The following is a 13,758-nucleotide window of genomic DNA, read 5'->3' as shown; positions in this document are numbered from 1 at the left end:
CCTTGCCACCAATCTGCTCCCTTTATTCCATCTTCACTTTGCGGATGGATTTTTCCCCTGATGACTTCTATGAGCCCAGGAACCAAGACAACCTGAATAAACTCATATACTATGTCATATTCAACTTGCACTCTTGGACTTGCTCTTCCTCTTACACATCCTTCTTGACCAGCTGGAGTGACACATGACTTATCAGAGCAAGAAAAAGGAGGAGTCCTTGTATAGGTGCCAAGACTTTGTGAGTAGTGATCAAAACTAGGCCCCTAGGGATGGGCTTCTCAGGATGGTGATTGGCCAGGAGCCCTTAGTACAACCCAGCTAGACAAAATGTCCTTTTATGGATATTCTCTGCCAGGTAATGCCTGTTCTTTTTTGAAAATATTCAGGCATCGGCGCTGATTAGAAACACCCTACCTTCTCACCACTGTTCAGTCCAAACTCAAGTTCAATAGCTTTCTTCATTAAAACCTCATGGCAGTTTAATTACACCTGAACTTATAGACTCCACTCTAAGAATCCTTTACCTATTTCCATTCTCAGGTTCCGATCAACATAGAGCAGCTTTCCCTGAATTCGAAATAAAGAACCCTCAGTGACGTCACCAATGGTGATGATGGAGATCTGGAGTCATCACTGGACTCCAGAAAGAATGTGAATGTAGAGCAGATAAGGCCATTTGCAGAAAAGACCAAGCAGATTTCGAGTACTGTGGATGTCCCACTTGTTCTGAACCCTACACATGATGCAGATGAACCTGCAGGTACTACAGTGGAAGAAGAGCCAGAATTTATTCACTTGACTTTCACTGTCTGCCTAGATCAGCTCCAGATGAGTCAAATCAGGACATGTCTTGGCATGCAGGATAAACCAGCACTGTGGGGTTTGAGGAAAATTTCCCCAGTCTGTGTTCAGAAGCACCAATAAGTGATGCCTGAAAGCTTGATTCAGTTGAGGAAAGGGAGTCTGTCCTCACAGAATATCTGCTGAAGGAAAACCGATCTCCAATGGAGAAATAAGAATATGTCCCTCCCTCAACTCAGGAAGAAAAGCCTTCCTGTAATGAGGTGGTAGATCCCTTTGACTACCCTGACCTAGCATTTCTGCTTATAGGCAACTTATAGGAAGATCTAGTGTTATAGGTTCCTTCTCCCCTCCCTGGGAAAATATCTATTTTACTTTTTGTCATGATTGATGTAAAATGTTTATTTTATTTACTCTTCTAACTCTATTAAAACGTCAATATTTATGTTGTACAATTCTTGAATCCTATATACTGTGGATTTTTTCTTCCTATAATCTGATGACCCAGGCACATGGGTCCTGAGTGGGTTGAAACACCTGTAGCTGTACAAGAGCATCTACTGAATATAGAGGCAACTATTAAATGCATAGGCAGTGGCAAAAGTCCAGGCCGTGCTTCTATATGGTAATAGGGTCCCTACACTAGCTCTAGGACATAGCAGACCAGACATCCTAGAAAGGTGTTCCTTCTTGATCCTCAAGCTCATAATCTGTCAATTGGGACAAATGCCAGAGTAAATGTAGTGGTTCATGGGACTCTCTTCCAACAGTGAATTCAAGTATCATTACACATCCATTGTGCTTCATGCAAACATCTAAGAAAATTTCACCTTAAATAACACCAAAAACCTAGTTTGGGGAGAAAATATTTAACAAGATACATAAGATCCCACAATTCAATGAAAATGAATACACATCAAGAAACCTGTGGGACACAGCAAAAGCATTCCTGAGGGGGCAAATTTATTGCCCTCAGTGTCCACATCAAGAAAATAGAGATAGACTAAGTAAATAATCCCATGTTGTAAATTACTAGAAAAACATGAAAACAGTGGAACTTAAAGTTACTAAACGGAACCAGATTACCAAATTAAGAGCTGAAATTAACGAGATAGAGATTAAGAAAATTATAAATAAAATTAATAAAACAAAAAGCTGTTTTTTTTGTTTTTTTTTGTTTTTTAATTTTATTTTATTTTATTTGAGAGCATACAGTACAGAGGGGTTACAATTACATTGGCAGGATAATGCATACATTTCTTACCAAGCATTGCAGCCTCCTCCTTTGTTTACCCTTCACCTCCCTTCCCAGCCTCCCCCCTCCCCCCACCCAATCATACCCCCCTCCCCCCCCCCACCGACATTGTAAAGCTTGCTTTGACATGACATTTTGTAATTCTCCTTGTTGCAACAGGTCCACCTGAATCCTTAAACGACTTGTTGGTCCCCATCTCCTCCACATGTTATACTGACATCAAATAAAGTGAAAGCAGGGGTTATACTGTGGGGGAGGGACATACAAAGCAACAAAGAAATAATCTTATAAATGCGTTAGAAACACATGCATGAAAGAAACAAAAACATTAAAATACATATTTGAGGGTTCGTTTTCCTAACATCACATTATCTGAACTTTTCCGCTTGACTCATACCTATACTAGATATTGCAAATAAGGGAAACCATGGGACCTATGCTTCTTTGGGCCTGGCTTACTTCACTTAATATAATTTTTTCCAAGCCTTTCCATTTCCTAACAAATGGGGAAATGTCATTCTTTCTGATGGAGGCATAGAATTCCATTGTGTATATATACCACATTTTCTTGATCCATTCATCTACTGAGGGGCTTCTGGGTTGGTTCCATATCTTTGCTATGGTAAATAATGCTGTAATAAACATAGTTGTGCTGGTAGCTTTAGTGTGGTCTTGTTTGTATACATTTGGGTAAATGCCCAAAAGTGTATTTTTAAAAAAAAATATATTTTAAAAAAATACATAAAATTGATGGACCTTTGGCAAGATTAATTAAGAGAGGAAACCCAAATTAACAAGATCAGGGATGCCACGGGAAAAATCACAACAAATACCCAGGACATCCAAGCAATTCTAAAGAACTATATCCAGAATCCATACTCTTTAAGAAAGAAAACCTATCAGAAATGGATGCATTTTTAGAGAAATACAAGTTACCCAAACTGAACAAAGAACCAATCAATTAAAAAAGCCAATATCTTACAATGAGATAAAGGAAGCAATCAGAAGTTTTCCAACAAGGAAAAGCCCAGGACAAGATGCATTCACTATGGAATTCTGTAAGACTTTTAAAAAGGAACTAACACCCATACTCCTCAGCCTCTTCCATGAAATAGAAAAAGAGAGAGCTATCCAAAACTCATTCTACGATGTCAATATCACACTCATCCCCAACCCAAGCAAAGACCCAACAACAACATCAACAATAAAAAACTACAGACCAATCTTCTTGATGAACACAGACACAAAGATTATTAACAAAATTCTATCCAACAGAATCCAGAAACATATAAAAAAAACATACATCATGGCCAAGTAGGCTTCATCTCAGAGATGCATGGATGGTTTAACCTACATAATTTAATAAATGTAATCCATCATATCAACAGACCCAAGGTCAAGAGCCATGATTATCTCCATTGATGCAGAAAAAAAGCTTTTGATAAGAGACAATATTCATGTTAAAAGCTCTGGGAAAAATAGGAATAGAAGGAACATTCCTTAAAACAATGAAAGCCATATACGACAGACCAACAGCCAATATTATACTTAATGGGAAAAACAACCAATTCTCCTAAAATCAGGCAAGGATTCCCACTTTCTCCACTCTTCTTCAATATACTTCTGGAAACCTTAGCCAGAGAAAAAAGGCAAGAAAAAGACATTAAAGGGATCTGCAAAGGGAAGGAAGAAGTTAAATTATCTCTTTGGGCAGATGACAGGATACTATAACTCCATGATCCCAAAACTTCGTCCTCAAGCTCTTAGAACTTATAAACTAATTCAGCAAAGTAGCAGGATACAAAATCAACCCACAAAAATCAGTTGCCTTCCTGTACACAAACAATGTACAAGCAGGAAGGGAAACCAAGGCAACAGCCTCGTTCACAATACCCTCCCCCCAAATAAACTATTTAGGAATTAGCTTAACCAAAGATGCAAAAGAACTATTTAATGAAAACTATAAAAACTTAAAGAAAGAAATTATAGAGGACACCAGAAATTGAAAAGACCTTCCATGTTCTTGGATAGGCAGACGTAATGTAGTGAAAATGCCAAAATTAATATACAAATTTAATGCAATCCCTATTAAAATCCCAATGACGTACATTGCTGAAATAGAGAAAACAATCCAAAAATTCATATGGAACATCAAAAGAACTAGAATAGCCAAAATAATTCTAGGCAAAAAAGAAAACAAGGGAGGGATCTCGATGCCAGACTTCAAACTCTACTATAGAGCCATAATGACAAAGACAGCATGGTACTGGCACAAAAACAGACCCCTGAGGGGCTGGGAAGGTGGCTCAGTGGTAGAGCACTTGCCTTGCATGCCTGAGGCCCTGGGTTCGATTCCTCAGCACCACATAAGCAAAAAGAAAAAAGCCGGAAGTAGCGCTATGGCTCAAGTGGTAGAGCGCTAGCCTTGAGCTGAAGAGCTGAGGGACAGCACCCAGGCCCAGAGTTCAGGCTCCATGACCGGACCCCCCCCCCAACAAAAAGAAACAGACCCCCAAAGACCAAGAGAATAGAATAGAAGATCCAGAAATAAAACTACATGCCTATAGTCAGCTGATAATTGACAAAGGAGCCAAAGACATACAGTGGAAGAAGCACAGTCTCTTCAACTATTGGTGCTGGGAAAACTGGGCGACCACATGCAGAAAACTAAAAGTGGATTCCAGCCTGTCACCATGCACTAACCACTCCTAGGCATCTATCCTGAACAACAGGAACCAGGATACAAGGACACATGCACCTCCATGTTTATTGCAGCACTGTTCACAATAGCCACAATATGGAAACAACCCAGATGCTCTCACTACAGATGAATGGATCAAAAAAATGTATTTATATCCAATGGAATATTATGCTGCCATTAGAAAGAACAAAATAATGGCATTCACAGGGAAATGGATAGAACTAGAAGAAATCATGTTGAGTGAGGTAAGCCAAGAGGAAAGAGACAAATGGCACATGGTCTCCCTGATAAGTGGATGTTAAATCCAGAACATAAGGTGATACAACACAGTAAACAAGACTCAAGAAACAAAAGACCCCCACTCATCTAGTCCAATGATTACTAAATGACCCCATACCGCTGACCACATATGGTATATATGTGCACATCAGAGGGAAACTAGGAGGAGGACACAGAACTAGAGGGAAACGGGAAAACATACAACAGTGGGACCCATCGGCTGCACCGGACATTGATCAAAACAAACCAAGCAACTTAAAGGCAGCGATGGGAGGGAGGAAATGAGTGGGAAAGAGAAAACAGCTGACACTATGCAATATCACTCAATCTGGAAGAAATAACTGTATAGTCAAAGCCCATAGAAATCATAAACTTCATGGACCATGATAGGCAATTTGTCCCATGAGTGTTAGAATGTGTTTGTGACTTTAACTAAGCATCACTATCCCAAAATACTTTGAAATTTATGAAATTATGTAATCAATCACAATAAAAAATTTGGAAAAAAGATACATAAGAAATATGAACACTGACATAAAATACATCATAAATAGGAGAAAGAAGACTTGCATAAATGGAAAATGACTTGCCAGCTGTCATGGACCATCTCACTAATTGTAGCTTCTAAAGTGGCATATTCTAAAGATGGAGGTTCAAAGCAGCACCTGCAGACAAATCTTAAAGACCCTTATTCAATGAATCAGTAAAAGTCAGGAACTAGAGGTGTAGCTAAAGTTCTATGTACAAGCGTTGAACAAAAAATAAGCAAGAGAGCAAGGTCCTGAGTTCAAATTCCAAGGTGGCATGAAAGATAAATATATCAGAGAAACAAAATTTGGGCAATGGCAATTTTAAACTAAAGAAAAACATATACAGGAAAAAGGAAAAGTATATGTTAATACTGTCCTTGAACAGTTTTTTCTCATGTCCATAGCTCCAATTTTGGATATTTGTTGTTGTTTTTTTGGAAATAATTTTTGGAAAGGTTTTTCTTCCTCAGGTGGGTTTTGAATTACTGTCCTCAGATCTCTTCTTTATGTGTAGCGAAGATCACAGATGTGAGTCATCCTCCCCTACTTAACTTCCTCTTGTTTTTGCAGTATCCAATTAGTTTGTTTAGGATTTCTTATAGTCCCCTACACATTTTAGAATGAATTTTGCAATTAATTTAAACCCAGGTCACAATCTTGTAAGGGGTATTTTGAATGCAAAGGCAATTTGAAAAGTACTGCTCTTTTAGAAATATTTTATGTTTTTGGGTCCGGTCGTGGGGCCTGAACTCTGGGCCTGGGCGCTGTCCCTCAGCTCTTCAGCTCAAGGCTAGCGCTCTACCACTTGAGCTAGCGCCACTTCTGGCTTTTTTCTTTTTGCTTATGTGGTGCTGAGGAATTGAACCCAGGGCCTCAGGCATGCAACGCAAGCGCTCTACCACTGAGCCAGCTTCCCAGCCCTCTTTTAGAGATATTAAGTCCTAGCTGGGCACTGGTGACTCACATTTGTTATCCTAGCTTCTAGGAGGCTGAGATCTGAGGATCACAATTCAAAGCCAGCCTGAAAAGTCTGTGATATTCTTACTCTAATTAACCACCCCCAAAACCAGATGTGTAGCTGTTGCTTAAAGAAGTAGAGTGCTAGTCTTGAGCAAAAAAGTTCTGGGACGTTGCCCAGGCCATGACTAAAGCTCCACAACTGATAAAAAGTAAAATAAAGTACAATATTGAGTCCTTTAGTCATAGGACAGGGTTATTTTTTCCATTTCAGTGGATCTACTTGACTTTAAAGGCATTTTTCCATTTCCAAATCACTCATCTTTTTATTGTTGATGTTCTGTGGTGGTCTTGGTGCTTGAATTCAGGATAGGAGCTATCCTTGAGCTTCATTTAGCACGAAGCTAGTACTGTACCACTTGAAATACAGGTCACTTCCAGGTTTTTGGTGATTAATTGGATCTAGGATGTGGTGCAGGAGGAAGGGGAGTAGAAGGAATGGATTGGGGGTGTCCCTCCTTACCCTGGTGCTTTAGTCATATGAGATGGAAAGTTTGCTGAAAATGGGCAGGTCTCCTGAATTGTCCAAGATGGGGGAATCTGACCCAGCATGGCTCCTGCTGTACTGCACAGGTAGCCTTGACCCAACAGAGAATTCTGAGGGGTGGCATGAGAATCAAACATGTGAGAGAACTCAGACATGGATCAGAATAGGAAGGTGGTGGGGTAGACATGAAAGGCAGCCCCATGAAAGAGGTAAAGAACAAATACCTGACTCTAGAAGGTGAAGGGGTTATTGGTGCCATCAGGAAGGTTGGGTGAGCCCAGGAGGTCATCGGCAATCAGGATGGGTGTTGGGATGATCGACGTGGGGCTATCTAACAGCCTCGTGGTGGCAGCAGTCTCATTGGCACTGGAAAATCCAGCAAAGCTAAAGCTATGCTGGAGATAGGGAAGGTCTGCAGAAAGGTCCTGGCCAGGGCTCTGTGTTCCTTGGCTTTGAGGATGAAGTGGCAGCAGGGCTCATAGAGGCAAAGGTTGGTGACATGGAAGGTACTAGATCTTGCACTTGGGATGGCAGGCTAGGCTGTGGAGCTTATGGATGCTGTGCATGAAGTGACACTTGTCTCTATATTTATAGGTGTTTTCTTCAAATTGGAGGAACAGCTAGTTCTTATAGCGACTGGAGTTGACCTGCCTCTTTTGGTCTGCTTCTGATTGGGCAGCAGCTGCTCAGCACCTGTGAGAAAGAGCAGTCTCTGAAGCTGCTGTCCCTAGAGTACAAGACTGGGACTGGCTCACCCTTCAGGTAGCTGATGACCTAGCTCTGGTGGAACTTGGTGCTGGGCAGGGTGTTGGCCAAGTGCCTCCAAGGGAAACACCTCAGCAGCAGGAGAGACCACTGCCTTCCTGTCCAGCAAGCAGCCCATTCTCTGGGAGCTCTGTCATTGAGCATCTTGGCAACCAAAACTTGCATAAAGCTTCTCTCAAGTTGAAAATGGTGGCAGATATGAGTGGGGTAGTCATTGTGGACACTGACAGAGGACAAAGGTGCAGATTTGGTGTCATGAAGGTCCTGATGTGGGGAAGGTGCTTACTCTGCCACTTAGGTCAGGAGTCCCACATGTCTAATCCCAGGGCCCCTCACCTTTCTCACTCTGCCCTCATAGAACTTTAAGTGGATTTTTTTGTTTTCTTTTTAGATTATAAAATGTCAGTGCATCAAATACAAGGGATTGCTGCATATTAATTGGGTTGCATGTAGTCAGGTTTTTTGTTGTTTTTCGTAAGTCGTGGGGCTTGAACTCTGGACTTGGGCACTATCCCTGTGCTCTTCAGCTCAAGACGAACATTCTACTGCTTGAGCCACAGCACCACTTCCGGTATTCTAGTGGTTAATTTGAGATAAGAGTCTCACTGACTTTTCTGCTGGGCTGGCTTTGAACTGTGATCCTTAGATCTCAGCCTCCTGAGTAGCTAGAATTACAGGCGTGAGCCACTAGCACCCGGCAAGTAGTCAGTTTTTCATCAGAACAAATACCTGAGAAAAGTATCTTCTGAAGTGAGATTATGTGTGTGGAAGATAGGAAGAAAAATGAGAAAAACTGGAAATGTTGGCAGAGGCTGTAATTTGGGCTTTTGGGGAACAGTGCAAGGATATTATACATTCAGTGGCACTTTGAAGCAAGGTAGTAAGACCCTCTCACAAATATTAAATAAAAAAGGGATAGAGGCACAGTTCAAATGTTAGAGCATTGCCTAGTGTGTGTCTGGCCTGGAGTTCACTCCCTAGCCCCAGAGATTTGACTTGGAAGGGGCTAATCTGAGTGTTACATGTAATCAATAGCAGGTTCTCTAGCACTGATCTTTTGATTAAATTGAATTAATGTGTGTGTGTGTGTGTGTGTGTGTGTGTGTAGGTGGTATGGTGTAAGAGATAGCAACTGAGTTTCAATCTTCTGAAGGTGAATATCTAGTTTTCCCAGCACCATTTTCAGATCCAATTTTTTCTCTGGTAAAAATGGAACAGTATTGATTCAGTTCACTCTAGAAAGATAGAAGGTAGACAGGGACACAAAAGAAATATTTTGGTCCAGTATTCTGTTTAAATACAGAGCTCAAGCTTTTTGTTTTAGCTTTTAGTTTTGTGGCGGGCACTCTGCCACTTGAGCAACACTTTCACTCCCAGCTTTTTCCTGGTGAGTTGATGAGAAGTGTCTCTTGAGTAAGTAGTATTATAGGCCTGAGCTTCGGGTACTGAGCTACAAAAGAAAACAAATTTAAATTTTCTAATAGGTTTATTTTTACAGCATAGTTATGGTATAATACAGGTATATCATTATATCCCATACATATTGTGGATTGTTTTCTTGTGCTTTTGTTTTGTTCCAAGGGCTTGAACTCAGGGTCTAGGTGCTATCCCTGAGCTTTTTTGGTCAAGACTGTTGCTTTACCACACTTTGATCCACACTTTGGATCCACACTTTGTGTTCACACATGGATCAAAGAGAAGGGTTACAAAAATATTTTCTTTTCTTTCTTGCATCTTCTTGAAGGTGTTGGAGAAGAGAAGACCTTTGACAAATGGGGCTATTGGGTATTTATTGTGAGATGTCTGCTTATCAAATTAAGACATTGTTCAAAGAGCACATTTGAACCAGTCTGTGTTTACATATACAGCATCCAGAAATAATGAAAAACAAAACCAATCAAAAAAGAGAATAATCATTCATTTTCCTGAGTATGAAAACCCAGGAAAATGTTTCTATGCCCTATGAACTTTGACCCCACATGCTATAGCAGGATTATTTTGGTATAGATTTTCTGGCCCCCTTCATCACACATAGCAGGAGGAGTGCAGGAGGAGCAGCTTAGCAGGAAAGCAGCTAGGCAGTGTTGAGATGCAATGCAGCCCCCTTATGGACCTTCTTGATCTAGGTTCTGAAGAGGATGCTTCAAGGTAGGGGCAGTGGGAGTCAACCCCAGAATGGTCAAGCTGAAATCCTGAAAGCCTGTGAACAGCTTTCTATGCCCTGGATTGAGTGAGTTTGCTGATTCTTACATTCATATTCTTCACCCAATAAACAAACATGGCACCTCAAAGCAGAGTCCTGGGCCTGCCCTAGTCCTTGTGAGTGAAAGGTGCTGGAAGCATAGGAAGTACAGTGATCTAGCAGGCAAATCTGGAGGCCTGAAATGCTATGGAAATGGCAGCCCTGGTTACTCAGAACCAACAGATATCCCTTGCATTGGCCCTGAATTCCAGGAGACTTGGCAGTTACCTCTCAATTCTGTGACAAGTAGGCTAAAGGCAATTCTGTCTGATGAATGGTGACAAGATGCCTAGAATTACCAACTCAGGCCCTAGGAAAGGCTGGAGTTCCAACTCCAATCTCCACTAATCATAAACCAAGGCCAACCAGCTGTATCAATAAAGCCATGTGTCTCCTTGGATAGTAGTTGGAGCTGGCAACAAGTGTCTCACACCTATAATTCTAGATACTCAAAAGGCTCAGATCTAGAGTTTGCAGAAAAATATGGACAGAAAAGTCCTGAGACTCATATTTCCAGTTAACTAACAAAAAAAACTCAGTGAAACTTTGGCTTAAGAAGTATAGCGCCAAGTGCTATACTTGAGTGAAAAAGCTGAGTGAGAGTGTGAGACTTTTAGTTTAAATCCCAATACTGCTGTTCACACAAGGTGTGTACTTACACACACATGCACATATCTCTGTGCATCACCTCCTTCTGGGATGCAATAATAGATGCTGAGAGTTAGCTCTAGTATCAATATTAACTCATTTCCAGTTTGATGACTGTATTCTACACACAGCAGTAGTGTGAAAGCTTCTCAGAAAATGAGTCCCACCATGCTTACAGTGACTGAGGATGGGCATAGGTGCATCCCTTCTGCTAGCTTTTGAGGGACCTCACTGTGCATCTGTGGACATTGTCTGTTCAGAAAAATAGCCTCTTCCCACAGTCACCAACAGCCACCAGAATGTGGGGAGAACTGGTCTGAGTAATGATCACAGGATCTTTATTTCATCTTTGTTAGATGTTTTTGCCTCATGTGGAGTCAGGATGTATGGCAAAGATGATTTTAATAGTTTGATGCACAAAGAGATCATTGAACAATTACTGATATTTACCATGTAAGCACAGGGTACCAACAACAACAGTGATTACATATTCTATTGATGATTCTTTGTTTTTGTTGTTGTTGTTCATGGGAATTGAACTTGAGGCCTGGGTACTGTCCCTTGAGATTTTTTTCGCTGAAGGCTGGAGTTCAATCACTTGAGCCACATTTGGCATTTTTGTGGTTATTTGGAGATAATAGTCACTTGGAAGCCTGGAGCTGGATGTTCACCCCTGTAAGCTTAATTACTTAGAAGTCTGAGATCTGAGTGTCAAGATTCAAACCGCCTGGGTCAGAAAGTCCATGAGAGTCTTATCTCAAGTTACCATCCCCCAAAAGTCAACTGGGACCATCATATCTCAGCTTCCTGACTATCTTGGATTGCAAGTGTGAGCCATCAGCAGTTTATTTGTAACAAATAAGCAAATAATAAAATAAATAATAATTGTAAAATAAATAATAAATACTATCTCTTTAAATAGTTTTAAAGAGATTTTCATTTTATTTCATGTGGACAATGTTGATCAGTGTTACCCTTTCCATTATTGTCTACCCTCCTTTTGTTTGAACACAGAGTCTCTGTATATTCCATGTGATCTTCTTGTTTCAGTTTCTTGAGTGTTGAGATTATAGGCATGCACCACAATGCTAAGCTTTGTAAGTCTTATTCTCAAACCAAAACAGAATGCCAAGCAATATTTTCCTAGTTTCTGCTGCACTACATTACAAATATGCATTAAGAATGTCAGACTTTTCACACCCTGAAAATGTGGTACACTGACATCACACTGCATACAATATGCATGGTACATGGGGAAGTTAGCCAAGTGGTCTACGCTAACCTGACACTGAGTCCCATGTAAACCCAGGTGTATTCTGATGCTGCTGGGTGAAATATTCAATAGATGTCTGTTAAATCTGGTTGATCTATGCAGTTGTTCAGATCTGCAGTTTCTCTGTTGAGTTTTTGCCGAGTTGATCTATCTAGTGGAGTGAGTGGTGTGTTAAAGTCCCTAACAATTAGTCTTTGGATCTATGTGGAATCTGAGTTAAAGTAGTGTTTCTTGGATAAATTTGTGTGCTCTTTTGTTTGGTGTATGGAGATTTATAATTGTAATATCCTCCTGAAGGAGCAATCCCTTAATTAGTATGTAGCGACCTTCTTTATCTCTTCTCACTAATTTTAATTTGAAGTCTATTTTATCTGATATTAGTATTGCAACTCCTGCCTGTTTATGAGGGCCGTTTGCTTGGTAGATTTTGTTCCAGCCTTTCACATTGAAAATGTGTTTGTTTTTAAGGGCAAGGTGTGACTTCTGAAGGCAGCAGATATAAGGATCTTGCTTTTTAATCCAACTAGACAGTCTATGTCGCTTAATTGGAGACTTAAGTCTGTTAATGTTGAGAGATAGGACTGAGAGGTGTTTGGGAGTTCCTGCCATTTTATCCACCTTCTTGGGGGCTATGGCAACTAGGTTCTTCCTATGGTTCTTTGGATTTTCAGTTTGGGTGAGGTTTCTTGGCCTTTATTGTGGTCTTCTATGTATAGGACATGTTTAAAAATCTTTTATAGGGCTGGTTTGGTGGAGATGTATTGTTTCAGTTTTTCTTTGCTATGGAAGGTTTTTATTTGACCTGAGGTTATGAAGGAGAGTTTAGCTGGATACAGTATTCTTGCTTGATAGTTGTTTGTCTTTAGGGCATGGCATACATCATTGCAGGCTCTTCTTGCTTTGATTGTCTCTGCTGAGAAATCTGAGGTGATTCTAATTAGTTTCCCTTTATACGTGATTGATCTTTTCTCCTTGACAACTTTAAGGATCTTTTCCTTGGTCTGAATTGATCCTGTGCAGATTACAACATGATGGTGGGATGTCCTGTTTTGGTCTGGTCTATTTGGAGTACTAAAAGCTTCTTGTGTCTGAATAGGCCTATCTTTTTGCATGTTTGGGAAGTTCTCTGCTAAGATCCTATTAAACAAATTTCCTAGACCATTACCTTCTGTCTCTAGGTGCTCCTCTACAACTATTATCCTCAGATTAAGGCTTCTGATGGTGTCTTCAAAATGTTGAATAGATCTACCATATTTCTTGGATTTGTCTTGGATGGTTGAATGTTCTTTCTCTATAATATCTAGGCTGTCTTCAATCCCTGGGATTCGATCTTCTGCATGGTCTAACCTACTATCAAGACTTTCTACTTTGTTTTTCATTTCTTTTCCTTCTAATTGTTTGGCTTTGTTGGGGGTTTGTTATAGATCTTGTATGAACTTCTTTACTTCCTTAATTTGTGTTCAGTGTTTATTCTCAAGTCACTTAGTTGATTGGTTATGGTTTCCCTGAACTCCCATTCCTGGAAGGTGATTTCTGAGGATTGCAGTTCAAAGCCAGTCCTGGCAGGAGCGTCTGTGAGACTCCTATCTCCAATTAACCACCAGAAAACCTGAAAGTTGTGCTGTGGCTCAAGTGGTAAAGTGCACACCTTGAGCTAAAGAACTCAGGGATCGTGTCCATGCCTAGAGCTCAGGGATCATGCCCAGACCCAGAAATCAAGCCCCACGACCAACAAAAAGAAAAAAAAAAGGAATGGGTTA

At 40.5% G+C, this 13,758-nt stretch overlaps 1 long non-coding RNA gene and 1 pseudogene across 1 annotated transcript in view; one reads left to right on the top strand and one right to left on the bottom strand.

Moving 5' to 3' along the window:
- LOC138821867 (uncharacterized) overlaps nucleotides 1–13,758 on the top strand; it is a 76,484-nt gene that overhangs the window by 43,402 nt on the left and 19,324 nt on the right. The gene's annotated exons all lie outside the window — the stretch shown is intronic.
- On the bottom strand, nucleotides 7,056–8,050 carry LOC138821866 (mRNA decay activator protein ZFP36L1-like; annotated as a pseudogene).

Source organism: Dipodomys merriami, unplaced genomic scaffold (assembly GCF_024711535.1).
Source record: "Dipodomys merriami isolate MVZ:Mamm:240054 unplaced genomic scaffold, mDipMer1.0.p SCAF_944, whole genome shotgun sequence".
In the NCBI taxonomy this organism is placed as follows: domain Eukaryota; kingdom Metazoa; phylum Chordata; class Mammalia; order Rodentia; family Heteromyidae; genus Dipodomys; species Dipodomys merriami.
This window is presented reverse-complemented; position numbering and strand designations above follow the sequence as displayed.